At 47.3% G+C, this 27,889-nt stretch overlaps 1 protein-coding gene across 3 annotated transcripts in view; it reads right to left on the reverse strand.

Annotated features, from left to right (window-relative positions):
• LOC137436885 (microphthalmia-associated transcription factor) overlaps positions 1-27,600 on the reverse strand; it is a 100,183-nt gene extending 72,583 nt beyond the window's left edge. Inside the window, exons 1-2 of one of the 3 annotated variants that reach the window (XM_078787105.1) lie at positions 27,418-27,600; positions 27,206-27,307 (exon numbers count right to left, since the gene is read on the reverse strand). The gene's annotated coding sequence lies outside the window, so the exon portion shown is untranslated. The remainder of the gene's footprint in view (positions 1-27,205; positions 27,308-27,417) is intronic. The other 2 variants (XM_068131091.2, XM_068131090.2) reach the window with 2 other exon arrangements.
• Positions 27,601-27,889: the final 289 nt, after the last annotated feature.

Raw genomic sequence — 27,889 nt, forward strand, 5'->3', positions numbered from 1 at the left:
CCAGGGGTTCAGTTCTCAAGACCTCCGGAGGAGGTTATATTAAGGCGGAAGGTTAGATTACAACTACAAGAGGGACAGCATAGAAAGACAAGCACTTAGACACAATCTTATATTATTCCCAACAGACGACAGATAAACGGGACAAAGCTGACTCACACGGGGATTGATGGAAAGGACAGGCGGGTAGCGATGGCTCCAGGTGCACCTGGGCTCAAAGGTCAGAATCGACTCGGTCCGGTCCAGAGATGCGGGGAGGTCGCAGCGCTCGGATGGCGTCTTGTCTGCTCAAGCTGGGGGCGCATCTGACGTCACATCCGGCGCGGGGCCGCGTATATCCGGCGGGGAGTGACACGCCCTCGGCTCGTTAGCTCCGCCTCGTGGAATCGGCACGTTGCTTCTCATTGGGTGCGTGCGGGGGGTTTACCAGGCTCCGCCCTTGACGAGGAGCTGACAAGGAGCCCCTTCGTGGTAACCCCGTGGAGCGCATGGTCTATGGCGCTAATCGAGCCGGTGTGAGGACGCATCCTCCCCCGCTCCGCCGCCATCTCCTCTGTTGTTGTTGTAATTGTTGGGGAAGAAGATGGAAGGAGGTATGGGAAAGGTCCTAAACTCACTACTGATGCCATATAATCACATTCTGGTGCAACGAAGAGTCATAATTAATGGAGACGAGGCCTTAACTGACATAGAATAAGAATAACTAGGAAGATGTCCGAAAGTTGTCTACGTGTGGTGCGGTGGACCTGGGCACGACATTTAATGGGGGAATAAGGGGAAGGTCGGCTCTACTGATTGTTATTTACATGCAATGGGACTAGGGAATGGGGGATCGGGGAAAGTTGGGGAGTATTGGAGAAAATAGGGGAATATTTACAAGCGGATATGGAGGCCAAATTCCATATTCGCAACAATACATTACAGGACAGCGGACCATATTTGGTTGGCAACATGTACATAGCGCCGTATGTTCCTCAAACATCTTCATTCAAATCCCTATTCAGCTAAAGTGTGCCCATTCCCATGCCAAACATTACCTGCACCGTTTTATCAAATCCGTTCCTGTTACGCAGAATTATTTTTATCACTTAAAGTTTATGGGACAATTTCATATTCCATATACCCTCGAACCTCCAACTGCCATTTAGTTAGTAACGATGGAAACGTCTCCAGTGTTGGAGGCACCCATACATTCCCACACATTTACCGTGGTAGGAATGGTAACTATTGGTCTCAAAAACAACTTCAGCTGGTGGCATGTTGCCAACCAAATGCATGGGAACCCTCCCTCCCCCCTTCCCTTCTCTAACTTTATCAGATGAGCAGTGAGACCAATTCAAAAACATAAACACAAACGGAACTTGGAAGGGAACAGGCACCCCACAACCAACACACACACACACACACACACACACACACACACCCACACCCACACCCACACCACATACACACCACATACACAACACCAAACACTTGATATTTTACAAGTACTGTGGTTTACATGTGTATTCCTGCTGATATACCATTCATGGTACTGAGTTAGCAATGATCAGGAACTCTTGCATGATTGAGTATCCCCATCCGAGTCCATGGTTCATGATGTTAGGATCCCAGATTCAAATGCCATGTACTGTACACTATTTTTTCCAACCAGCAGATAACCTTTTTGATAATTTCCCCAGAATCCAGATAGGTTACCTCCCCTAGAATTACGAACAGGTTAGTTCCCCCAGAGTAATGAGGTCGAGGTGTACTGTATTTTACTATGACTTGTAATACCCACACCCACCTGGGGAGGCGCTATGCCATACTTATTTACATAGAGAGAATTGGGGTCTCTCCCCTCACCCTGAACCCCCAAATCTAAAAAACATTACTGTCAAAAACCTTCTTGTGCACACCCCAAGTACAACCAGCAGTGCAAAAAAGTCAAACAATCAAACAAACAGACACTTTCGAATGATAGTAGAATTGCCCACAAACTTCTTGCACAATTTGACATTTTGACAATTGGATGAAGAACATTTCAGGTTAAAGTTAAGGAAATTGTTTGATGTTGTTTGATTCTCCCACCTGAGCACATAACTCTTTCTGATGTAACCCTTGGTATAAATCTAATATATTGGATTCAGTTTTACATTATCGAGTAATAGCCATGTAATATGTGCAAAGTACTCTGGTATCAAAAAAATACCGCTTTCTCCCAAACTGGAATGGAAACTTAAATTTTTTATTCCCAGTTGCAAACAGCTGGGGCCATAAGTCAAAGTTATTGGTCTCACGTGCCCATGCATGAGTGGGAGATTGGCAACGAGTTTAAGTAACTTGATGTCTTCCAATGTGCAAGGGTCGCTCACAATGATAGGAATGAGATACTTTTACTTTTATAAGGTTCTCGCCTAGAGGATGAACTCCAGGTTATGTGCATGGTTTGGCGAGATTAACCACTAGGATCTTCTGTAATTAATGCCTCAAGCTGGGAAACTGTTTCTATTTCAGTTGCATCTGCTGGGCATCCTGACCTGGGGTCACATCCAAAAGACTGTCTCAGAATTTGGCCCGATCGGACATGTGCAGAGAGGAGTGAGAGAATGTTTTTACTCTGTCTACCTTTCCTTTCTAAAGGACCTATCTTTCCTTTCCCCAACGCATACCTGCCTGGCAGTCAAGCAAACTTGAAAATCATTCCAAAGAGGAAACTTGCTGGTTTTAAGGACCTCATAAAGGACACAAACAACAGGCATGAATAACTAATGTAACAGGTTATATGAGGTGATGTAATAGACATTGTGTCAATGGCGGTAAAACGACGGTAAATTCCGGAATTATTTTCTTTATACAACCTTTACAATCTTTATTTTATTTAAATAGAATTACTGTATATATTGTTGCGGTTGCCGGAGCGGTATCCCGCTCCTGAACACCGAATGTGTTACGGCACGGGGTTCAGGTTTACTACAAGGGGGTTAACCTCTGTTCCCTCCCGAAAATACCGGGCCTGCGGCTGCTGCGCACGAATAACTTCGTACTTAGCAGGTTGTGAATCAGAAACTACGAACGCCGATTGGTCAGTCACGCGATAGCTTACCTTTGCCACGTGACGGTCTCAATCGGAGAACGCACTGTACGTACCCTCCGGCGGTTTCCTTTGTTCCAAGATGGAAATTTAGACGGCCGAGCAAAAACCGTTGGTAACCGCCAGAGGGATGCTAAAGCCGTTACGGCCGAAGTTAACCTGGGCGTGGACAATGGCGGATCAATGAAGGAAAAGACTTTCACAGACAGAGAGAAAGGAAAACGTTTTAACGATTTGATTTATTACAGATATTTACAATGTAATTATTTCAATGGCAAAGAAAAAGGGACGAGAAGCAGAAACTTAGCTTATTCTATGCCTTATGACGATTACTACGGATAAACATCATATGGGCCCAGCACACTTTCACGGGGAGGGAAGGGGAACAAACAAACGAACGTAGGGAACCTGATAGCACAAAGGCTATGATGCTCCGGATATCTCCCAGCATGGCAGAGTGAGGTCATTCATCAGCACGGACTTGGACAGGTAAGGTAGTATGCACGTGCACCAAGAGACAGTCTGGTAGCCATCGGAGAACAATGAACACGTGCAAAACGATCAAGTTCAAGGCCTCTTTGTCGTGTCCACGTACAATGAGAGGGAGCAGGGAGAGTCCGGCCAAGAGAGCAATCAAGTGTAGAGGCTGAGTGAACCCGGCAGAGAGAGACAGGCCCAGAGTGTAGCAATGCAGGTGTAGAGGCCTGCGAGAGGGAGATCAGCCAAGAGCACAAAATGTCCACATACTCAGTGGGGCGAGAGAGACTGGGCAGAGAGCAAATGAACCATGATCGCTTGTGATGCCAGCCACAAACCAAGAGAGCAATCAAACCGTGACCGCCTGCGATGCCAGCCACGAACCAAGAGAGTCAAAAACGTGTTCAAAATCCATTTGTTCACCCTCCAAAAGGGAGAGGGGAATCTTGGAGGTCTCCTGGCTCCCGATTGGTGGAGCCCGTTACTCTGCCCTACAAGTTCACCCACAGTAACTTTCACACTGTTTGGTGGGTTCCTGAACCTGGACACCATGGTGTGCCTTGGAGCCTGGTGCATTTTCTCTTATGAGTGGAGGACCTATCTTTCCTTTCCCCCAACGCATAAAGACATACTAACCCGAAATAAGGGGAAGGGACTAAGATAATGGTCTTCTATGAAATAACTATTCTAAGGGATCTGCATGGTGGTTGCCATTACTTTTTAGTGGTTTCCTAAAACTGCAACAATATATTAATACTGTAGAACACAAATCACCTTCCTTGCACTTTCAAAATCCTTCTGTTTTGCAGTACTTGAACATGTTAAATAATGTGGTGTACAAGAATGCTTAAATTAACTTCTGCAATTAAAAAAAAAAGATCTTTGAAATCATTATTTCATTTAAATTGAAGTATAACTTCAACACTGCGTGGGGTACTTTGTTCTATGAACTCCCTAGTTACCTCCACCACCAAAGGTGGATGGAGGTTGTTTTCACCCCTGTCTGTTTGTGAGCAGGACGTCTTTAAAAGTTGAGAATGGATTCGGCTGAAATTAGGGGGACACGTTGGGTATGCGACAAGGCCGAAATGATTAGAGGCTGGTGAAGTCAAGGCCCGTGGAAGAATTATAACAACACTAGTTTTGTGCTGTTATAATTATTCCACGGGCCTCATCTTAGTACTGTATAATGTATACCAAAAGGTAACAATATGGATAGTCACCGCAGACTAATAGTACATTATAAATTGGCAATGACCTAGACATTTTCGATAATAACCATATTTGTGTTTTAAACACATTATTAGGAATTGAAATGGGAAAATACGTTTTTTGGAGAAATTTCAAAATGGCCATCAATGGGACTTCATAATGTATAACTTCTGTTAAGTAAACACTTTCTATGCCATGTTAAGTAAAAACTAAATCTATTAATTAAATTAGAGGCAAACACAAACATACAATGTATTGTGTCCTTGTACCAAGTTTGTAGCAAATATATGCTTGATTTAGAAAGTTGTACTTTAAAAAAAGTTGTACTGAGTTTTGCAACAAGTACGTACATATTAAATCTTCACATATTTATGAATTTCTCACAATGAGGTAAATTGAAGTCAAATGTATGGATCATTCATGTTTCCCCTTCGAGACATGTACACTCTGAATTATAATATATAGCACACCGTGAATTATAACACGTATTTCTAAACTTAGAGCAATGATAACATATTACATAAAGTGGATAGTTGTGTGGACTTTTCAAACTCCAGGCCCACAACAATGCTTCAATAAAATATTAACCATGTTACGTTTATGGGGGTAGATGAAAGAATCCCATAGTAAAGGTAGGATTGTATAATCGTAGCATGGACCGTGGACGCATAGGAGAAATCTCGATGTATTTAAGTAGGCAGACTGTAGCTTAAGATTGTTTATATGTCTTCACACGAGGGGTGAAGCAGTGATAATTAGTTAGGGATTAAGGTTAGTTTTCCCCAGTATGTAATTTCCCTCTGTGATTTTCCCTTTATGTTTTACATTTACAAGGCCGGCCATGCAAAACCACCATTTAATGCCAACAACCGCCGACAGAACCCGAACATTGCCGATGGTACTAAGCCCCGCCTCTAAAGGACCAAAGGAAACAGGCCATGCCCCTGAGAGACATGATTAGCCCAGAGGTTGTGGGCGGGGTGAACTGGGATGGACATTCGGTGATTGGCTCTCAAGAGGAAGAAGAAAAGCGCGTCTCTCTCTCTCTCTCTCTCTCTCCCTGGGGCTGAAGAAGGAGCTTGGCCATTGTGTGCAATTTTGGGGAGAGCTTTTGGAGAGGTTTTGAATGAAGAGTGAGGAGCTCTTGGCTGCGTGAGCAGCATTGTGAGGGAGGTTTTGACTGTGGTGCTCTTTGGAGGCAGAGAAAGCCGTGAACGAGGCGAAGGAGGCCGTCCTGTCTGCTTGCCTCACTCCGGTGGGTACTTCGGGTGCGGCGCGGCTGCCATCTTGTGCCAGGTTCCTGCTAGAGGGACATCGTGCTCTGGGCCTCATCCCCAGCTGCCAACCTCACAGAGGAACTTGTGAGGCCAGAGCTAAGTATGTACACTATAAAAAGGAACATTTTATTTTATCTTTCCATTTTTGAGTCTGCATGTGGAGGTACCTCAGTTAGAATTTTAGTTTACCTCACCTTTCATTGTTATTCTTTGGATGCTTTTTATTTAATCCGTATTTGTTGAATTTTACTGTCGTGTTTCCTTGTTGTGGTTTCGGAATAAACCCGTGTGTTCCGTTCAGGTAAACGCTTCGCCTCCCTTCATTCCACATTGGACAAACATACCGCCATTTTTCGGGCAGGCACCTCAGGAGTAAAACCGTCTCGGTTATCCATCACCCAGCAGTCTTAACCACTGTTGACAGGACAATATTAACCGGTACAACATTGACAGACTAAACACAAAGTCACACTGAAACAGTTTACATCCAATTTTATGCAATAGTACATCACACCTCTAAATGAACTAATGCGTAACCCCTCAAAATAATGTATTTTGTTTGTCTATAAGCATGATAAGTATACACTATCCTGCACATGTTCCCTGTGATTTTAATACTGTCATGTAGCGGTTACCGCTGGATGCACACAATCGCCTTGCACCGGCCAGAAGACGGCCAGACATACCTCTCCCGGGCATGCCCGGACTCACTGTTCCCGGGCACGCCCGAACCTCCCGGGCACGCCCGGTCTCGTCTTTCCCGGGCATGCCCGCTCTCGCCTTTCCAGGGCTCGCCCAGAGCGTCCGGGCATGCCCGCTATTGCCTTTTCAGGGCTCGCCCAGAGCGTCCGGGCATGCCCGCTATCGCCTTTCCAGGGCTCGCCCAGAGCGTCCGGGCATGCCCGCTATCGCCTTTCCAGGGCTCGCCCAGAGCGTCCGGGCATGCCCGCTCTCGCTTTTCCAGTGCTCGTCCAGAGCGCCCGGGCACGCCCAGCCTCGACTTGCCAGGCCGCAGCCAAACACGCCCGGGCAGGTCCAGACTCGCCTTTCCAAGGCTCGCCCTTGACACCCGGGCATGCCCGGTATAGCTTTTGCCGGGCAAACTTCCCGACATAAATGTGTATATATATTGCTGCCCGATAAACGGGCTTGTCAGAATACCTGAGCTGTTTTGTTTCAATAAAGCAACTCGGACGAATTCCGTCTTTGGTCGCGTCAATTCTTTCGACTCGCGTTGGAGCGCAGTTCCTTCATTGGTGACCTACCGACATGGACACGGCAGTGACGCTTAAACTGCCTACCTTCTGGGAGGCTCACGCGGCTGTTTGGTTCGCTCAGGCGTACTCTCAGTTCGCCCTGCGAGGCATCACCGCGGACGACACCCGCTTCCACCATGTTGTGGCGGCGCTCGGTTCCGCCACCGCGGCCCGCGCCTTGAGCCTCCTCGAGCACCCACTGGCTGCTGACAAATACGACGCGCTGAAGACACTCCTCCTCGACGCTTTCGCCCTCTCACCGGCAGCATGCGCACGGCGCCTGCTCGCTCTGCCCGAGCTCGGCGACACGCGCCCGTCCGAGCGCATGGACTATATGCTCTCGTTGTTCGGTGAGCACTCTCCGGATTTGCTGTTCCGCGAGCTGTTCCTTCGCCAGCTGCCTCACCCGGTATGCCTCGCCCTGGCTGGCATGTTGATCACGGATTCCCGCGCCCTCGCCAGGGAAGCCGATAAGATCTCCTCGGCGGGCCAGCACATCGGCGCGGTTACCTGGAGCCCGCCGCCGTCCGAGGCGACGGCCACGACACCCGAGCACCCTGCGCGGTTGGAGGCCGAACTGCCGGTGCAACTGGCGGCCGCCACGCCGCACCGCCCGCTTCCGACACGACGGCCGGGGCCTCCACCTGACCGGGCGTGGTGTTATTACCACGCCAGGTTCGGACACAAGGCTCGGACGTGCCGGCCCCCGTGCACTTTCGGCAGGTCGGGAAACGGCCGGGCCGGCGTTCATTCCCAGCCATGAGCGCCGGCCACTCAGGCAACTTGCTGTTTATTCGGGACAAAGCGTCTGGGCGGCGTTTCCTGTGTGACACCGGCGCCCAACTGAGCGTCATACCCGCCTCCGAGCAGGACAGGCGGGACGCCGTTTGCGGCCCCTCTTTGGTCGCTGCTAATGGCTCGGCCATACGCACTTTCGGCCCACGCGTCGTCACCCTCTGCTTTGGCAGCCAGCGTTTTCAATGGACTTTTGTGACCGCCTGCGTCCCCATGGCTTTGCTGGGCGCCGACTTCCTCTGCGCGCACGGGCTGCTGGTCGACGTCAAACGTCGTCGCCTTGTCAACGCCAAGACCTTCAGCTCCCTGGCGTGCACGATGAGCAGCTCCGCGCCGACCGAACTGGCGTGCGCCCTCCCGGCAGCGAACGAGTTCGCTCGCCTGCTCGCGGAATTCCCGGCCCTCACGCGGCCGACGTTTTCGGCCGTCGCAGTGCGGCACGGGATCGAGCACCACATACCCACTACGGGCCCGCCGGTCTACACCAGGGCCCGCCGCCTCGACCCGGCCAAGCTCGCCGTGGCGAAGGCCGAGTTCGACGCGTTGGAGCACCTCGGCATCGTGCGGCGCTCCGATAGCGCGTGGGCCTCGCCACTGCACATCGTGCCAAAGCCGGGGGGTGGATGGCGCCCGTGTGGCGACTACCGCCGTCTCAACGACGCTACCACCCCCGACAGGTACCCGATCCCGCATATTCAGGACTTTTCCGCCCGTTTGGCGGGACGGGTCATCTTTTCGAAAATTGACCTGATACGGGGCTACCACCAGGTACCTGTCCGGGCGGCCGAAGTCCCGAAGATGGCCGTCATCACGCCGTTCGGCCTGTTCGAATTTTTGCGGATGCCGTTTGGCCTCAAGAACGCGGCCCAGGCGTTCCAGCGCTTGATGGACGGCGTGCTGCGCGACCTGCCGTTTCTTTTCGTCTATCTGGACGATATCCTCGTCGCCAGCACGTCCCGCACCCAGCACCTCCTCCACCTCCGAACACTGTTCGGTCACCTCAGCGAGCACGGCTTAATTGTCAACCCGGTCAAATGCCACTTCGGCGCGACGACCGTTGACTTTTTGGGCCACCACATCACCAAGACCGGGGCCGTGCCGCTGCTGACCAAGGTCGAGGCCATCACCACGTTCCCGCGTCCCCGTTCCATCAAGGCCCTCCAAGAGTTCCTCGGCATGGTGAATTTTTATCACCGATTCGTGCCCCGTGCTGCTCAGCTCATGCGGCCCCTTTACGAGGCCCTCCGGGGCAAGCCGGCCAAGCATGACATTGTTTGGTCTGTGGCCATGGACGCGGCCTTCGCCAGCGCCAAACGGGCCCTCGCCGACGCAACGCTGCTGGCTCACCCGGTGCTCAACGCGCCCATCGCCCTCACTACGGACGCCTCCAACTACGCGGTGGGCGCCGTCCATGAGCAATGGGTGGACGGGGTTTGGCAGCCACTCGCTTTTTTCAGCCGGCAACTCCGGCCGAACGAGTTAAACTACAGCACTTTCGACCGCGAGCTGCTCGGGCTATTCCTGGCCGTTCGCCATTTCCGACACCTCCTGGAGGGCCGCCCGTTCACGGCTTTCGTCGACCACGAGCCGTTGGTCTACGCAATGGCTAAGGTCATGGAGCCGTGGTCGGCCCGCAAGCAGCGCCACCTCTCCGCCGTGTCGGAGTTCACCACGGACATCCGGCACGTCGCCGGCAAAGACAATGCCGTGGCCGACTGTCTTTCTCGGGCCAGCGCGAACGCGGTCCACCTCGGCGTGGACTTCGCGCTCATGGCGGCCGACCAGACCACCGACGCCTCGGTGCAGGCACTCCATGCGGCGGACACGGGCCTCCGCCTGGCCGACATTCCCTTCGCGGGCACCGTCCTGCTCTGCGACGTCTCCCAGGGCCAGCCTCGCCCCATCGTGCCCGTTTCCTGGCAGCGCCGCATCTTCGCCTCCATCCACGGCCTTTCTCACCCGGGCCGGAAAGCTTCTCAGAAGCTGGTGTCGGCGCGTTTCGTCTGGCACGGCCTTCGACGAAACATCCGCGACTGGGCCAACGCCTGCACGGCCTGCCAGCGGGTCAAGGTCCACCGCCACACCCAGGCCCCGCTGGCACCTTTCGCCGTGCCTGAACGGCGTTTCGACCACGTCCACGTGGACCTGGTGGGTCCCCTGCCCCCCTCGCGGGGGTTCACCCACCTGCTCACCATGGTGGACAGGACCACCAGGTGGCCGGACGCCGTGCCCCTCGCCTCCACCACCACCGCCGACGTGGCGCAGGCGTTCATCGCCACCTGGGTCGCGCGCTTCGGCGCACCAGCGGACATCTCGTCCGACCGCGGCCCATAGTTCACGTCTGAGCTTTGGGGCGCGGTCGCCCGTTCGTTGGGGGTCACGCTGCACCGCACCACGGCCTACCACCCCCAAGCCAACGGGTTGTGCGAGCGGTTTCACCGCTCCATGAAGGCCGCACTCATGGCCGGCCTTCAGGACGACGGTTGGGCCGACCGGCTGCCGTGGGTCCTTTTGGGCCTTCGCACGGCCCCCAAGGAAGACCTCCAGGCATCCGCCGCCGAGCTCGTCTACGGCCAGCCGCTCCGCGTCCCGGGCGAATTCGTGCCCGATGCTACCAGTCCCTGGTCCGCCGCTCGCCAGCGCTCGGACCTCCAAGAGGCCGCCCGACGATTTGCCCCCGTGCCGACGTCCCGCCACGGTGGCCCCCAGTCCTACGTCCCCCCGGCGCTTCGCACAGCGGAGTACGTCTTTTTGCGTCATGACGCGCACCGGGGGCTACTCCGGCCGCCGTACGACGGGCCCTTCCGGGTCCTGCGACGGGGCGACAAGTCTTTCATCGTCGACTTCGGCGGCCGGCCGGACCGGATTTCTGTGGACCGCCTCAAACCGGCGCACATGGACGTCGACCGACCACCACGGTTGGCCCTTCCTCCGTGGCGAGGCCGCCCCCTGTCCACAGTTCCCCCCGCTCGACCACCCACCACCACGTCGGACCCCTCCCCACGACCCTCCAGGGGTCGCTTCGGCCGGGTCATCCGGACCCCCCTTAAATTGACCCTGCCGGTGCAGGTCGATTCTGGAGGGGCGTGTGTAGCGGTTACCGCTGGATGCACACAATCGCCTTACACCGGCCAGAACACGGCCAGACGCGCCTCTCCCGGGCATGCCCGGACTCACTGTTCCCGGGCACGCCCGAACCTCCCGGGCATGCCCGGTCTCGTCTTTCCCGGGCATGCCCGCTCTCGCCTTTCCAGGGCTCGCCCAGAGCGTCCGGGCATGCCCGCTATCGCCTTTTCAGGGCTCGCCCAGAGCGTCCGGGCATGCCCGCTATCGCCTTTCCAGGGCTCGCCCAGAGCGTCCGGGCATGCCCGCTATCGCCTTTCCAGTGCTCGTCCAGAGCGCCCGGGCACGCCCAGCCTCGACTTGCCAGGCCGCAGCCAAACACGCCCGGGCAGGTCCAGACTCGCCTTTCCAAGGCTCGCCCTTGACACCCGGGCATGCCCGGTATAGCTTTTGCCGGGCAAACTTCCCGACATAAATGTGTATATATATTGCTGCCCGATAAACGGGCTTGTCAGAATACCTGAGCTGTTTTGTTTCAATAAAGCAACTCGGACGAATTCCGTCTTTGGTCGCGTCAATTCTTTCGACTCGCGTTGGAGCGCAGTTCCTTCAGTCATATTGTTCATATTCATGAAACATCTTAACATGTTTTGCTTCATCCATTTATATGATATCTATTTTTATGATATTATATCATTGTGCACCAAACTTGCAATGAATACCACAAGCAATGTCTTTCTTGACAATGCATGATGTACATACAATAAGCGTTGTTTGCTCCTACAAGAGCATCTTATATCAGTCAGCAGATCTGAAGGTGCTGGGGCCCTGTCGGAGATAATAGGTACAACTGAGCCCACCTACCTTGTATCCATATTCTCCATAGTTAGCACAGTTGTTACGTGATGCCATGTACTGACTTGGTGATATACTCAAAGGCTATGATAAAAAATATTTAATATAAAATTTTGCATATTTTCACGAAAATAATTACATTTTTACAAGAAATATGTTCAAGTAATGAATAAGTTACGAGGTCTCCTCTACATTTACAATGTAGAGGAATACCTATTGTATTTCCTTGAGTTTATTATTATTCTTCCACCTGATTTTTCACCTCCGAAAACTTTCAAAGTGAAGTTCTCAGCAAACGTTGGTCTGATTGACACAATTTTTTCACCAAGTGATTGGCGAGACATGTATAATATTTACTGCTAATTATGACGTCATAGGTCACGTGGTGTGGGCGCCATCTTGGAAAATACCTTCAACTTTGCCCCTCCATATCTCTGAAACGGCTTAATGGAAAAAATAGAGTAATGGCTAATTAGAAAGAACTCTGCAATGGGACTAAAAAACATGTTTATTTAGTATATTAAAAGTGCTAACGTTATGAGGTTAGAATTCGACAAATAGACCCCTTAATGCCACGAATATATATATTTTTTACATGACCTTAGTGAAAAAAAATTCAGAATGCAAAAACGTTTGACGTCATATGTCAAATTGTTTGGCCGCCATATTGTTTTTCGTGAAAAAACACTAATACCCCCATTTTCTCCGAAACGACTGAACAGATCGAGGCCAAACTTTGCAGGCAGAATCGCATACCCATGACAAACAAAAGGTTCAATGAGCATGATGTCATAAGTCACATGGTTTAGGAGCTATGATGTTTTGAAGCATACACCATTCACACCTAGGTCCTCCCTTATTTTTGATAATATCAAATGGAAACTTCAAAATTATGTTCCCCATGTCGGCATGCTAAAATGCCCTTTTGGAATTTGCGAAAGCTTACATGGAATTGGCAGCATTTGATAATTAAACGAAAATATTTTTTAAATTATATCTCTTGAACAGTTTCATTGATCGACGTGAAACTTTATAACAAAGTAGAAGTCACAAAGTGGAACAAGTATGCAAAATTTCAAGATGATTGCTTGTACAGTCTGGAATCTGGAAGTTATTGTGTGAAGAAGAAGAAACTCTATATTTTATCTTCTCCAGCCATGTGACTCTTCGGTGTGGGTTTAATTATGATGAAAGTGGGGTTGTATGAAAGGGGTTGTAGCAAAGCGGGGTTGTATTAAAGCGTGTCCGATGAAAGCATGTCCAATAAAAGCGTGTCCGATGAAAGCGTGTCCAATGAAAGCGGGGTTGTATCAAAGTGTGTCTAATGAAAGTGGGGTTGTATCAAAGCGTGTCCAATAAAAGCGTGTCCAATAAAAGCGTGTTTATGAAAGCGTGTCCAATGAAAGCGGGGTTGTATCAAAGCAGAGTTGTATCCAAGCGGGGTTGTATGAAAGCGTGGTTGTACGAAAGCGGGGTTGTACGAAAGCAGGGTTGTACGAAAGCGGGGTTGTATCAAAAGCGGGGTTGTATGAAAGCGGGGTTGTATCAAAGTGGGGTTGTATCAAAGCCGGGTTGTACGAAAGCGGGGTTGTATGAAAGCGGGGTTGTACGAAAGCGTGGTTGTATCAAAGCAGGGTTGTATGAAAGCTGCATGGCGGTCTTTATGCGCTGCACGGCGGTATTGCCGGGCGCCGGAGGCGCTTCGGCAATGCCACGCTGGAGGATATATAATTATTTGGCATGGGGGCGGTGTACTTTGAATGTATCTGTACTTGTTGTGATTACTTTTTATACCATGACAATGAGTTCAAGCACACGCCTAAATAAACCAATACATGTTTGAAGACTAACAAGGTCGAGGTGGTTAATTGGTCATCTAAACTTTCCAATCTCAACTCAATGAAGATGTGAAAGAAGGCTTTGAAGAATAGGTATCCAATAAACATTCAGCAGTTAAAGAACTTCAATAAAGAGGTTTAAAAAAAGAAGTTAAATAATAATGTGTAGATGTAGAATGGTGGGCCAAAATTCCAAAGTAAAGTTCTGTAAGTCTGTTGAAAGTTCGAAGAAAACATGAAAGAGTTACACAGGCAAGGGGAGGTTAAGCGACATGTCAACAATTAGAGTGTGGATACATTTGGCCTCCATGAAAACATGTAACTCTGTAATGTAACTTGATGCTTCTCGCCAGAACACATTATACCAAGATTTGTTTACGAATTCGGCCCTCTGGTTGCATCATTTCTGAGGCACAGCTATGGCACCGATGCAGTGCCCATGCACATTAGGGTAGGCATTTGGAATTTGACCAGATGCCAACACACGACAGCCTACCTTTTGAAAGGCAGCGTACCGTAGTATCCCTAACATCCAACTGCTTAATGCTAACATGCGGGGACACCCAGCTTACAGTTCACCCAACAGATGGCACACTTATTGATGTATTGCCTTGCCTGAAAAGCAACATGACGACCGATATAGTCAGGCCGAGAAAGGCCAGAATTGAACGTGTCCATCTGTGTCGGTGGACAAGAAGACCAATGGATGTAATCGACAGAGCTAACGTATGCCATGGAAAGCAAGGAGAAGTTGAAGTTTTTGAAGATTAACCTTTCCCTTCAAAACACCAGCTTCTCCTTGATTCCGCTGGCACTTCAGATACCTCGATCAACCTTCTGTTCATTCCATCTATCATTTTACAATTAACCTCAAATGAATTATCAGTCTGTTGCTTCTTATTTTATTGTACACCCTTTTAAACTAATATTCCGTTTATTCAATTCCCACTTGTCTCCTCGGTATCTGCTTTTTCGTGAGGGGCGTACACACTTTCCCCTACCATTTCCCTTACCTGTATAAACCCTTCCATGAGCCTCGGACAACAATAAAAGAAGGAAATGATTTTTCGTTGTACATTCAGGGGGTGGTGTTGGATGAGCACATATTCTTGACAGAGCTTTAGGGCACCTGCCCCAAGCAGCGAACACTTCCCTGGCTAGCATTAATTCTGGACAGGTCACCATTCTAGGGTGCAGAAACTTTACCTGGGCACCCACCCCAGTCAAACGCACACCAGTGATGACAATATGACGAGACCAAGTACTCCACCACCAAACCTCTCCACATCCAGAAGCTTCCTTTTTAAAACTTTTTCCTTCGATATCTCAATCTATCTTGTTAGTGCCTGGTGTTGGCTAAGCGGTTAAGGTGCTGGCTTGGGATCCTAGGATCCTGGGTTTGAGTCCCGGTTGATCCAGGAATTAACGCCAGGGGGTTGGCTCAGCCTGTCATCTTTTCGAGGTCGGCAAATCGAGTACCAGTTCACTGGTAATTCCCTGTGTGTCGCAAGAGGCGACTAACAGGGTTGGCGGCAGGAAGGGCATCCGGCCGTAAAACATTGCTTCAAAAAGGGGACTGCGGTGCCCAAAAAAGGCCAACCCCTGCTCTGTGGCGGGAAAATGGCCTCTAAAGGTGGTTCTTCTTCTTCTTCCTCTCAATCTACCTATATGTTTTAATAAAAAATAATAATTATATTTATATAGCGCCTTTTGCCAATGGATACAAGGCTTGATTTATTTCACGACATGCGCTTGCACCTCTTTCTTCTGATGTGTGCACCTTTCCACATCTCTGCCGAAGTATCCAGATGATTTATTGCCACGGGCACATGATCTAACCTTCCCCCTACCTCCCCTCTATATCACATTGTGTATGGCCTTGCCCCATATCATTGTTACCAAATATCTGAAATGCTGCACACATTGAAATGCATGTTGTTTATTTTACCATCTTACTTGGATGTCTGTACTTGATAAGTTCAGCAGTGCTTTATCCTTCCTTTCAGGGAGGTAATGGCTGTTGCTCCAAGCATTATGAAGAGGTGAGGTTGGGGCTGGGATGGTCGGGGAGTGGGATGGTGGCCAGAAAAATGGGTGCAGGAAAGTGTGCTGGCCAATGGAAGTGAAAAGTACAAGGCTTTAAAGTGGTGTTAGATTTCCCTAAATAACACAAGTACAAGGCCTACTGTTATGATTTCACATGCAGCTCTCGAGTTTCATACTGTGCTCCATGAAGAACAATTGGCCAGTCGGCAACTGGAAAATAAATGTGACTTCAAACTCGACAGGGAAGACGACAACATTAAAACTTGGGTCACTGGAATTACCTGTGTGCACATTTATATGACACGGAGAAAGCTAATACGAAGAGGATCCATCCAGCATTGAGTGATAAAACTCTCAATAAAGAGGTCAGTCAACCTCAGGGTGAAGGGAGTCGAGTGCCCCTTCGTTTGCAGGCCAAAGGACAACTCACCCGGCATAACTCGCCAGATTGAGATGTCCAAGAAGCAAATAAAAAGCTAAAGTTGGCCAGGGTACCGCCACACAATGTCTTGCTCTTTTCAAAATGCAGAGAGGGATATATGAAATCCTCAAGGGACTGCTAGCAGATGAGACAGCCACCTTAACATCGACTGCAAGTGCAAGATGAAAGGTAAGATGCAATGTCCTACACGAAAAGAATCAGCATGCGATAAAGGATTTGCAGTCGGAATCCCTTGATGCGAGGACTGCACCCAGACGAGACAACTCAAAGGCGATTAAGCTTTCCCTGAGAAATCCTGCCAGACTCTATATCTCATAATAGACAAGATTATCGATTGGCATGGCAGCCACAGCTTGTATGAAACAACATGTACATTATGTGGTACTTTAAATTAAACAATGACAGTCACTTACTTAATGATAATCAGGGTGAGGTCCACTTTCTTTGCAGGTAAGGAATTTGCGAAATGCAGGTTGAAGCGTAGCACCGAGCATTTCTTTAAGGAATGAGTATCCTGGGAAAAATTTATTTGGGAAAAGGGAATACTGTACTTCAAATGCGATCAACTCTACTCATTTGTTCCTCTTTTTTCCTGTCTGTGGAGCCAACTTCCACATTCTCTTCAATCTCATTCTTCTCCAAGTTTTCAAGACAGCTGTTCACCACCATCTCAGATCGTCCCCCATCGCAAAACCATGATCTTCTCTACCCCTTTAAGCACACGCCCTCCCACCCTCTCCTTATCACCAAAGTCCACCTCCTTCGGAATTTCTACTTTTTCCTTACTGAGAGTTTCTTTCTGTATCCATCTTATCCACCCCATGCGTCTTCCTATACCCCTCATTCCTCCCCTATTTGTCCAGGTCTCCCTCTGTCTTTTCCTTCAACCTTCAACCTTGATGCTGGTGTGTCCCCCCGCCCACCTCTCCCCCCCCCCCCCCTCATTGTACTGTTCCTCCTGGTCTGTTGAGTCCTGATACGTTTCATGTTCTAGTACCTTCATGAGCCTTGACTTTGGATATAAATAAAACAAAACAACTTCTGTATACACATTTTCTGATGAATGTGCAGTGGCCTGCAAAAGTATTCACCTCCCACAACCCTCACTCCTCTCCTAAGTCTTCACATTTTGATGCCACCCGAGCTTATTTCATTATGCTTTCAAATCAAACTTAATATAGAGTATTCACAAACGACTCCAAAGTGATGAAGCTTAAAAAAATGCAGATAAAATGTGAATATGTTAGATTAACAAAGAAAATTCGATGATTGTTGGTTACATAAGTTCTCAATATCCTAAATATATCCTAAATCACTTGAGGAGCAAAGTATTTGCTTGAAAGTCTACAGAATAGGTGTAATAGGTCTCACCTGCATGGAATCAGTGGTTTAACTTAAAAAACTAGAACAATGTGACTGTGTTGCCAAATGCCTCCGCATAGTCCCACAATGGGTAGATTCCATCATTCTGCATATGTATGGGTAGGGGATCACCTTTGTGAAGTTCCGTGTTGATCGGATAAGGTTCGTTTTTCTATCCAAGATGGCTGCCAAACCACGTGACCTATGACATCATCATTTTCAAACTATATGCAACAGTGCTGTTAGATATTTGTAAAATTTCGCATCAATAGGGTGAGCGGTTTCAGAGATATAATTATTTAATATTTTCCTTCAATCCAATATGGCTGCCAAACAATGTGACCTATGATGTCATAAATTTAATATTTCAATACAAATGGGTCATAGATCATGTGCATGCAATTTCAGATTTTTAGGAGAAGGAATTATATTCAAACATTTTTGGGTGGTATACCACTTAACCTATGATGTCATCATTATCATGTTTTTGTTCCTCATTGGGAGTACTTGATAATGTGCTAAGTTTCAAATTTGTCCATTCAGCGGTTGCCGAGAAATAATTATTTAATTATTTGCTTTTAATCCAAGATGGCTGCCATACCACATGACCTATGACATCACAATTATCCCAAAAACATTCTGCATGGGTGTCACTCCTACCCTGAAAGTTTCGTCTCAATCGGACATATGGTTGCTGAGAAAAACAAGGTTTAGCCCGTATGGACGTATGTACATACGGATGTACGGACGACGTACGGACGGACGGACAACCCGAAAACATAAAAATAGGGGCAATACCCCTGGGTGCTCAACTGGTAGAATAAACAGTATACTACACTGACTAAAGGTATTTTACTCCAGTTTTAATGGTTGCTAGAAGACAGAGCAGCATGTCAAATCATACTAACATAATCATAAGACTTTAAACAAACAAACAAAAAATACCTATTTTGGGGGGCAACCCCCCTCACACCTCATATACCTCCTCAGACACCCAATTTTTCTAATGCCTTCAACAAACAATGGTACATCACTGGTGATTAAGGTTGTGGTCAGGTTTCATCAGAATCGCGTGTGTAGTTTCTGAGAAGAAAGCAAATACCTATTCTGGGGGGCACCCCCCCATAGACTGCCTTAGACCACAATTTTTTAAATGCCGGCAACAAACATTGGTACATCACTGGTGATGAACAGAACATTGGAACATTGTGGTAAAGTTTCATCATAAATGCACGTGTAGTTTCTGAGAAGAAAGCAAATACCTATTTGGTGGGGTGAGGGGGGGGGGGGGGGTGGGGTGGGGGACAACCACGCCGTAGATCCCCATAGGGCCCAATTTTTTAAAATCCCGTGAACAAACTTTAGTCACAACATAACAAATATAATTTGTGCCAGGTTTGGTCACAAATCCCATCAGAGGTTGAAGTTGCAAGTGTTTACGGATTCAGGAAGTCAATTCAAGTGATGACGCACCATCGCATAAGCTCCTTGGAACTACGTTCCCGGTAGAGCTAATTAGACTTCCCCACTTACCTATGGAGTTTTACGGTGCAACTCCCTTGGTCAACATGAAGACTGAGGAGCTCAACAAGGTCAACATGTAGACTTAGTCAATATGAAGCCAAAGGTAAACACGAAGACCAAGGAGCTTTCCAAAGAAATCAGATTGAAAGTGGTGGAGAAGCACCATTCAGGAGAGGGTTATAAGAAGATTTCAAAGTCACTCATTATCCCTTTGACGATGGTGAAATCCATCATTAAGAAGTGGAAGACGTATCATACCACCCAGACTCTACCCGGATCAGGTTACCCATCCAAACTGAGCAGCTGGGAAAGCAGGAAACTGGTTTGGGACGTCACTGTAAATCCAACATTGACTTTGAAAGAGCTGCAAGACTGCAAGTGTCCGATATGTCCGGTTCATCAATAATCAATATCTTGTTCACTTCACAAAGCTGGCCTCTATAGAAAGGCAGCAAGAAAGAAGCCATTACTGAAAAAGACGCATCTAAAAGCTCATATGGAGTTTGCGGGAAAAGCACCTTAAAGATACTGCCGGCATGTGGATAAATGTTTTGTGGTCGGACGAGACAAAAATTGAACTTTTTGGTCTAAATTCAAAGTGTTATGTCTCGCACAAGCCTAACACTGCACATCACCCAGTCAACAGCATCCCTACTGTCAAGGATCGTGGTGGCAGCATTATGTTATAGGGCTGGTTTTCATCATGTTATGAGGCTGGTTTTCATCAGCAGGGATGGACAAGCTTGTCAGGGTAGAAGAGATAATGGACAGTGCAAAGTACAGGAGAATCCTTGAAGAAAACTTGCTTGCCATGAATCTGAAACTGGGTAGGAGATTCACATTCCAGCAGGACAATGATCCAAAGACAAAGCCAAACTGGAGTGGCTGAATAAGAAGAAAACAAATGTTCTTGAGTGGTCCAGTCAGAGTCCTGACTTTTGATCCCAATTGAATATTTCTGGTGAGACTTGAAAATTACAGTCCTTCAACGATCCACATCAAACTTGGCAGAACTAGAGCAATTTTCACATGAAAAATGGGCAAATATTTCAACATCTCACTGTGCACATCTCACTCACATCTCGCTCACTCTCACATATCACTGAAGAGACCTACACACAAAGACGCATATCAGTCAGTGCTGAAAAAGGTGCTTTCACCAAGTATTGACCGAAGGGGCCGAATACTTTTGCAACCAGTGATTTTTGATTTGTACATGTTTTCTGCAGTTATTCCTGACATCTGCAGGAATTCTCCTCCTTCAAGTTAACAGTGTTCAGTTTGATCTCTTCAGTTATGAATAAAAAAATTAATATGGAAAAATTGTTTCTACGTAATTCGTAATTCATCTAAATGTGGCAATATTGGAAGGAAGTGAATATTTTTGCAGGCCACTGTACCTCCCAGTGTGGAACTAATTTGGAGAAATTAAGCATTAAGGTGTGGAATTGAAGAGTCTTTCTGCTCATGGCTGAGACATCGTGGCGTGAATCGTGAAATCTCACAATCTCAGCCCATCCTGGGCTTTTTGAAAACGGCTTTCATGGAAGATTGTGTCCGTTATGCTCTCAATTTCCATCTGTCCACCTTCGACTGCCTCTGTTACTCTTTCCTTTTACTTTACCTAACAGTCACAGTTTTTCCAGATTTTTATCATTAAGACTGACAATGTGCCCAAAATATTCTCATTTCCATCTTTCTCCAATGTTGGCTCAACAATATGTGATAATTCTGATATTGGTTCTCCTCGTGTGTCTATTGGACACGGAGTAGTCTTCAGGACCTTAACTCAAGCGCTTGAAACTTCTTTCTGTCGCCTATGTATATTGAAATCGTGAAGGTTATTGTCTTTGCAAGTCTGATCCTAATATTCAAGGGTTTGCTAATATTCATACAGTACTTCGATTTTTCGAAGTTCAGTCAAATTTGCACCACCGTTGCATTCTTGATTAACTCATTTATTAAGTCAATCAAGTACAACAGATGTCTTTGCATAAGACTCGGTGCCGCTAAACTGTCTAATCTTCGGTTTGATTCACGGTAGGCTTGGGTTTGACAATCAATTTGACAATGGTTTTGACCATGACATTCATGGTTCCCTGTTTGAGGCAATGTTTTTATGGCCGGATGCCCTTCCTGATGCCAACCCTTAATCGCTTCTTATGATGCGCAAGGATACGGTGTACCTATTCTAAATCGGGGTGCACACCGGGATCATTCATCCCAGCAAGCTGGTACTCAATTTGCCGACCTCGGAATGATGACAGGCCGAGTCAACCCCCCTGGCGTTAATTCAGCGATCGACCGGGATTCGAACCGAGGATCCTAGGATCCCAAGCCTGCACCCTAACCGCAAGCGATCGACCGGGATTCAAACTCAGGATCCCAGAATCCCAAGCCAGCACCCTAACCGCTAGCGATCGACCGGGATTCAAACTCACGATCCTAGGATCCCAAACCTGCACCCTAACCGCTAGCGATCGACCGGGATTCAAACTCAGGATACTAGGATCCCAAGCCTGCACCCTAACTGGAAGCCAACACCAGGCTTCCTTCGATAGAAATGTGCAGTCGATTTTCCTTTGTGCAACATGGACATGGATGGCCCCAAGAGAGCTGTGTCTTTCACAAGAGTAGGTATTTCACGATATCATTCAGAAGTTTGAAAAATACCTTTGTGAGAAATTACCGTTTCCAATCCCCAACTGCCATAACAAACCGGTGATGCTCCATAAATGATTAAGCACCATGAGCAGGAAAGTATCTGATCATTCCAAGTAGTCTTGACTCAAAAGTCTGTTGAAGTGCATCTGTCATATAAAGGAAACTGTCAGCGCAGAAGAGCAAAAAAGAAAAGTGGAAACGAATCGCTATTTATTGTTTCTGAAACACACGAGAAAATATTCAGCTCAAGGTTGATCGAAATGAACAATTCCACAACAGGACTAAACTCAGCAGATCTACCTTGAAAAGAAAAGTCTACAAATTGCACTCTCGCCTAATGACTTGCCCTCAATGTCGGCGATCATGCCTTTTCGCAGTAAACTTTTGTTTTGTAAACTTTCCATCATAAGAATCAGTGTTGCTAACTATCATATCTACTCTACGCTTATCCGTTCCATTATGGGTTGCCTTTCCCCTCCCTCAATGGTGTTGCTCATAATGCAAGAAGCATTTACTCTAGCAACGCGTGCTTTGACCTCGTCCGCTCCCTACACCCCATGTCCCAGCCTAACCTTGATCCACCTCCCCTCTCCTAGACCCTGCCCTTGGTTGGCGCAGCCCATCGAGTCATCTCCCCTCCACAAGCCCTCCTCGGTTGGTGAAAGTGGCTACAGGCCATCGGCTAATCCAGCAATACCAGCCACGTGAGCTCAGGACACATTTATAGCTGATCGGTGCCAGATAGAATTTACCAGTAAAGATTTTGATGTCGACTACCCTCTGAGGTCCACCCCTTCCTCTGCCTCCCCTATTCCTCTCCAGGCTATCGGTGCCACCGTCCTGTCATTCCCCACCTCCCGTGGTTCAAAATAACTAGCCTATCCAGGCACCACATCTGCCAAGTGTGCCCGCCATGCTGCAGCCCATAAGACATTTCGCTAAATGCCTTCGTTCCAGCTCCAATTGTCGGGTTTTCCAGCTCCAATTGTCGGGTTTTCCAGCTCCAATTGTCGGGTTTTCCAGCTCCAATTGTCGGGTTTTCCAGCTCCAATATTGTCGGGGTTTCCAGCTCCAATTGTCGGGTTTCCAGCTCCAATTGTCGGGTTTTCCAGCTCCAATTGTCGCTCTCTTTTGTTTTTATTGACAATTTGGAGGGTTTTTTCTTTTATTCATCCGAATTGGTGCTATATAAGAGGAACCCGGAGTTGAAGGTAAAGCAACAAAGTCATGGAGAGAACAATTATGTTGTGTTTCCTATTTTTCGTGTGTCCTTTTTGGCGACAGCTGAAGAGCATAACCGACTAAATTATCTGAGCATGGTTTGGAAATTCCCGGGTTGGGAAGCACTTAACAGGTGAAGCAGTTAAACTTACACTACAATGCTGTAAACGTTTTAATAAAACATTAGTTTAACAATGTCAGTGTTAGTGGGACAAATTATTCAAGGAAAGAATGGATAGGCCAACCCATATGATAATCACAGCCGAAGAGGTCGTTTTACGTTCACGTTGGTAACAATCAGTGGACAATTGAAGGGAGCTTAGATACAGGAAGAGGATATTAGGTTCATTGAACCTATCAATTCATTTCATTTAGCTTGAGCTTAATACATTTTATTCTTTCATTCTGTCCTTTTACTTAGGTCTATACCACTTGACATTTGCAATACATTAGCTTAAGTTCCACTTTCAATAACATTTCCTCGACATCCTATCGCACACGCACTGCGAATCCATTTAACTTTCACTACTTTTTCTTTCAAAGATCAAGGCTCATGAAAGAGCAAGAGCCAATGTACCTGTGGCAGAGCCAATGCCAAGATCAAGGCTCATGAAAGAGCAAGAGCCAATGACAATGTACCTGTGGCAGAGCCAATGCCAAGATCAAGGCTCATGAAAGAGCAAGAGCCAATGTACCTGTGGCAGAGCCAATGCCAAGATCAAGACTCATGAAAGAGCAAGAGCCAATGTACCTGTGGCAGAGCCAATACCAAGATCAAGGCTCATGAAAGAGCAAGAGCCAATATACCTGTGGCAGAGCCAATACCAAGATCATGGCTCATGAAAGAGCAAGAGCCAATGTACCTGTGGCAGAGCCAATGCCAAGATCAAGGCTCATGAAAGAGCAAGGGCCAATGTACTCATGGCAGAGCCAATGCACCCATGGCACAGCCAATGTACCCATGGCAACGGCCCGAAGGCCGACTCTTGCTGAGGATACTTGGGGTTGTTTTATGGCGTTTACATCGATTGCAGGTCAGATCTGGATTGCAGGTCAGGTCTGGATGCAAGTCAGGTCTGGATTGCAGGTCAGGTATGCATTGCAAGTCAGGTCTGGATTGCAGGTCAGGTCTGGATTGCAGGTCAGGTCTGGAATGCAGGTCAGGTCTGGATTGCAGGTCAGGTCTGGATTGCAGGTCAGGTCTGGATGCAAGTCAGGTCTGGATTGCAGGTCAGGTCTGGATTGCAGGTCAGGTCTGGATTTCAGGTCAGGTCTGGATTGCAGGTCAGGTCAGGATTGCAGGTCAGGTCAGGATTGCAGGTCAGGTCTGGATTGCAGGTCAGGTCTGGATTGCAGGTCAGGTCTGGATGTCAGGTCTGGATTGCAGGTCAGGTCTGGATTGTAGGTCAGGTCTGGATTGTAGGTCAGGTCTGGATTAGAGATCAGGTCTGGATTGCAGGTCAGGTATGCATTGCAAGTCAGGTCTGGATTGCAGGTCAGGTCTGGAATGCAGGTCAGGTCTGGAATGCAGGTCAGGTCTGGATTGCAGGTCAGGTCTGGAATGCAGGTCAGGTCTGGAATGCAGGTCAGGTCTGGATTGCAGGTCAGGTCTGGATTGTAGGTCAGGTATGTCGGCAATATAATACTTCTACTGCAGAGGATGCTGTGCTCTATGATGTAGGCCCACCCTGCCTGGGTGTTATTACCCTGCGCTCGCGAAGCGAAAGGCAGGGTTAAGCATTCGGGTACGTACGTACGTGCTTGTCTGCATTTTAAAAATTCATTTTCTCGGCAACCGTTGGTCCGATTGACATGGAATTTTCAACATAGGACGGCCTCCTCCAGTATAATATTTTAGTGGCTATTATGACGTTACTGGTCACGTGGTACGGGCGCCATCTTGGAAAAACCAAAAAACTTTGCACCTCTATATTTCAAAATATATCTTTTTTATCTTTGTATATATTTGTATATATAAATATATCTTATCTATATTTATATCTTTGCACCTGCACAGAAATAATTGAGACAGGTCTCATTGCAAAGAACTCTCCATGGGGAATAACATAAGTGAATTATGATGTCATAGGTGCCGCCGTTATGACGGCATAATTCGACAAGTAAAAAACTTCATCCGATCAGGATGAAATTTCTTAAGCGTCTTCTCAGTATAAATTGATGCAGAAATAAAATTATAATGATGTCGCAGGTCACGTGGTTCGGACGCCATATTGTTTTGAGTGAAAAGCCTGAAAAGCCACTAAAATCCAATTTTCTCCTAGATGACTGACCAGATCGAGGCCAAACTTTGCAGGCAGAATCGCATACCCATGACGAACTAAAACGTCAGCGAGCATGACGTCATGCATTACATGGTTTCAGAGTTATGACGTTTATAAGCATAAACTTTTAAAACCAAGCTCCTCCCTCATTTTTGATCATGTCGAGGGGATACTTCACAGATGTGTTCAGCATATCAGTCTACTAAAATGTCCTTTTGGAATTTGCGATAGGTGATGTGGTTTGGCAGATATAAAAAATTAAACGAAAATATTTAAAAAATTTATAACTCTTGAACCACTTCATTGATCGAAATGAAACTCTATATTATAGTAGAGGTAAAGAAGTGTAATACATGTACAAAATTTAAACATGATTGGATGTACGGTCTGGAAGCCAGAAGTTGTTATTGCATGAAGAAGAAGAGTCTTCTAGAGTGGGCATGGAATTAATTATCACACTGCACATGACGAGCAGGCAAAGTACGGAGCGACCTCACGGGGTCATTTTGACCTCAAATAAAATTCTGATTTCAGATTTGTCAATCGTTGAGGTATATTAACACATGACCAAAACAGATTTGGCGAAATTCCGACGATCTTTGACGAAAATATAACATTTGTGTCTGCATTTCAGTAAAGTAAAGTGTGTGCCGTGTCAGCATTTTTAAAATTGAAACGTAGCTCATTGTAAAGAACTCCATATGGGGAATAGGTGTTGTTAACGATGACGTCATTGGTCCCATAATTATGACGTCATAATTCGACAGGGACAATGCTCAGTCTGATCAGTTTGAAATTTATTGAGCATGATCTATGCAACAATTATTTAGGGAATATAAATTTATGATGTAATCGGGCAGCCATATTATATCAAAAAAAAAAAACGTTCAAAAATAGAAGAGTTGGCTCACACCAAGTTGACTGCGCAGGGTAAGTATTCTATGAATACCATCTAGGTTTTGATTGGATTGGTGTTGGCGAAGCGAACTCAGGCAGCTCAGGCACTACCACCGAGTTTATTATCATAACACCTAAGAGTACTGAGATAAAAGCTTGGGTAAATATAACTCTTCGTCAATAACTCAAGGCCCATGTCTGACATGTAGTCAAGGGTTAGTGACCAGAATCTGGTGAATCGTCAATGATGACTTCGCTCACCTTTACCTGCATTCTCTTATCGTAACCACCCGAGTACTTAGAGAACTGCCCTTCACTGTGTTAATAATCACGTGCGCCGGAGGCGGGAAATCCCAAAACCACAGCGAACACAGAGGGCCCGAGCACATGGACAGGCCTGACATGCATCACGAGCTGGCCGAGCATCCCACGCCAGATGTTTTCTGAAACTTCTTCACATTAATCTAAAGGGCAACACGAGCTCGTCAATGGCGAGCAGGACAAGGACAACTGCGGACATCAGTTATTCTGAACTTCCATGCGAATTATAAGGGTAGTAGCAGTAGTAGACCATCAATGGACAGATATGTATCAAAATTTTATGGGATTTAACCTGGTTCAGACCCCAAAGTTGTAAACAGCACAACGAAAGGTCTTAGTCACTTGGAACAGGAGGACTTCCTTTTGCTTGGATCCCAAGGACCAACAAATCCGACCAATGACGTCATTATTAGGATGATATAATAGCCCAGCGGTTAGAATTTATTTCGTCATCACCGTCTAAATTCGTCTGGAAGGTTATGGTACGAATCGTATTTAAAATACGTCACACATCGACAATAAGCAGCCATATATAAACATCCGAGTTCGACGTAAATATCCCCCATTGCCTGGTTCTCCCCTCCCCTTTGATCTACGTACCCTCCTCCAACCTGCTCAACAGTGGGTGCCGGTGGCCGGTGGTCGTACCCGCGGTCCCCACGCGGTCACAAGAGCCGCCGCTCGTCCTTCACGCCTCCTCTCCTGCAACAACAACCGTCAACAACGGGGGCACCGACGGACCGTCATGGAACACGCGCGCACACCAACACTTCCCCTTCGTGCTCGTCCGGAGATCGCTGACGTTGCCCTACCGACTGGAGACGAGACCCGCAGCCCAACTTGGACGAACATGGTGGAGACGAGATGTCGAGCCGAGCGAGGTGGCACCGGTGTTCACGTGCCCGTGTCACTCCGCGAACTTCAAAACACCTCCACGAACTCTGCCCCGAATGCCAGCATGCCAGCGCTCCCCCCCCCCCTCCGCCCCCAGTCTCCCCTCCCCTCCTTTCCTCTCCTTCCACTTCTTGCTGCTTCCCTCGCGGGTCAGGGCAGCCGGAGTCAGTTTTTGGGTTTGATATTTGAATTAACGAGATACCTCAACTTAAGTGACCAATTACCGCTCTTGCCTTTTTTTCTTTATTTTACTCCACAAGCAAAAGGATAAATATACATATATATATATATATATATACATACATATATATACATGTATATATATATATATATATATATATATATATATATATATATATCTATATATATATATATATATATATATATATA

This window comes from Myxine glutinosa, chromosome 11, assembly GCF_964187855.1.
Source record: "Myxine glutinosa chromosome 11, kmMyxGlut1.1, whole genome shotgun sequence".
NCBI lineage: Eukaryota > Metazoa > Chordata > Myxini > Myxiniformes > Myxinidae > Myxine > Myxine glutinosa.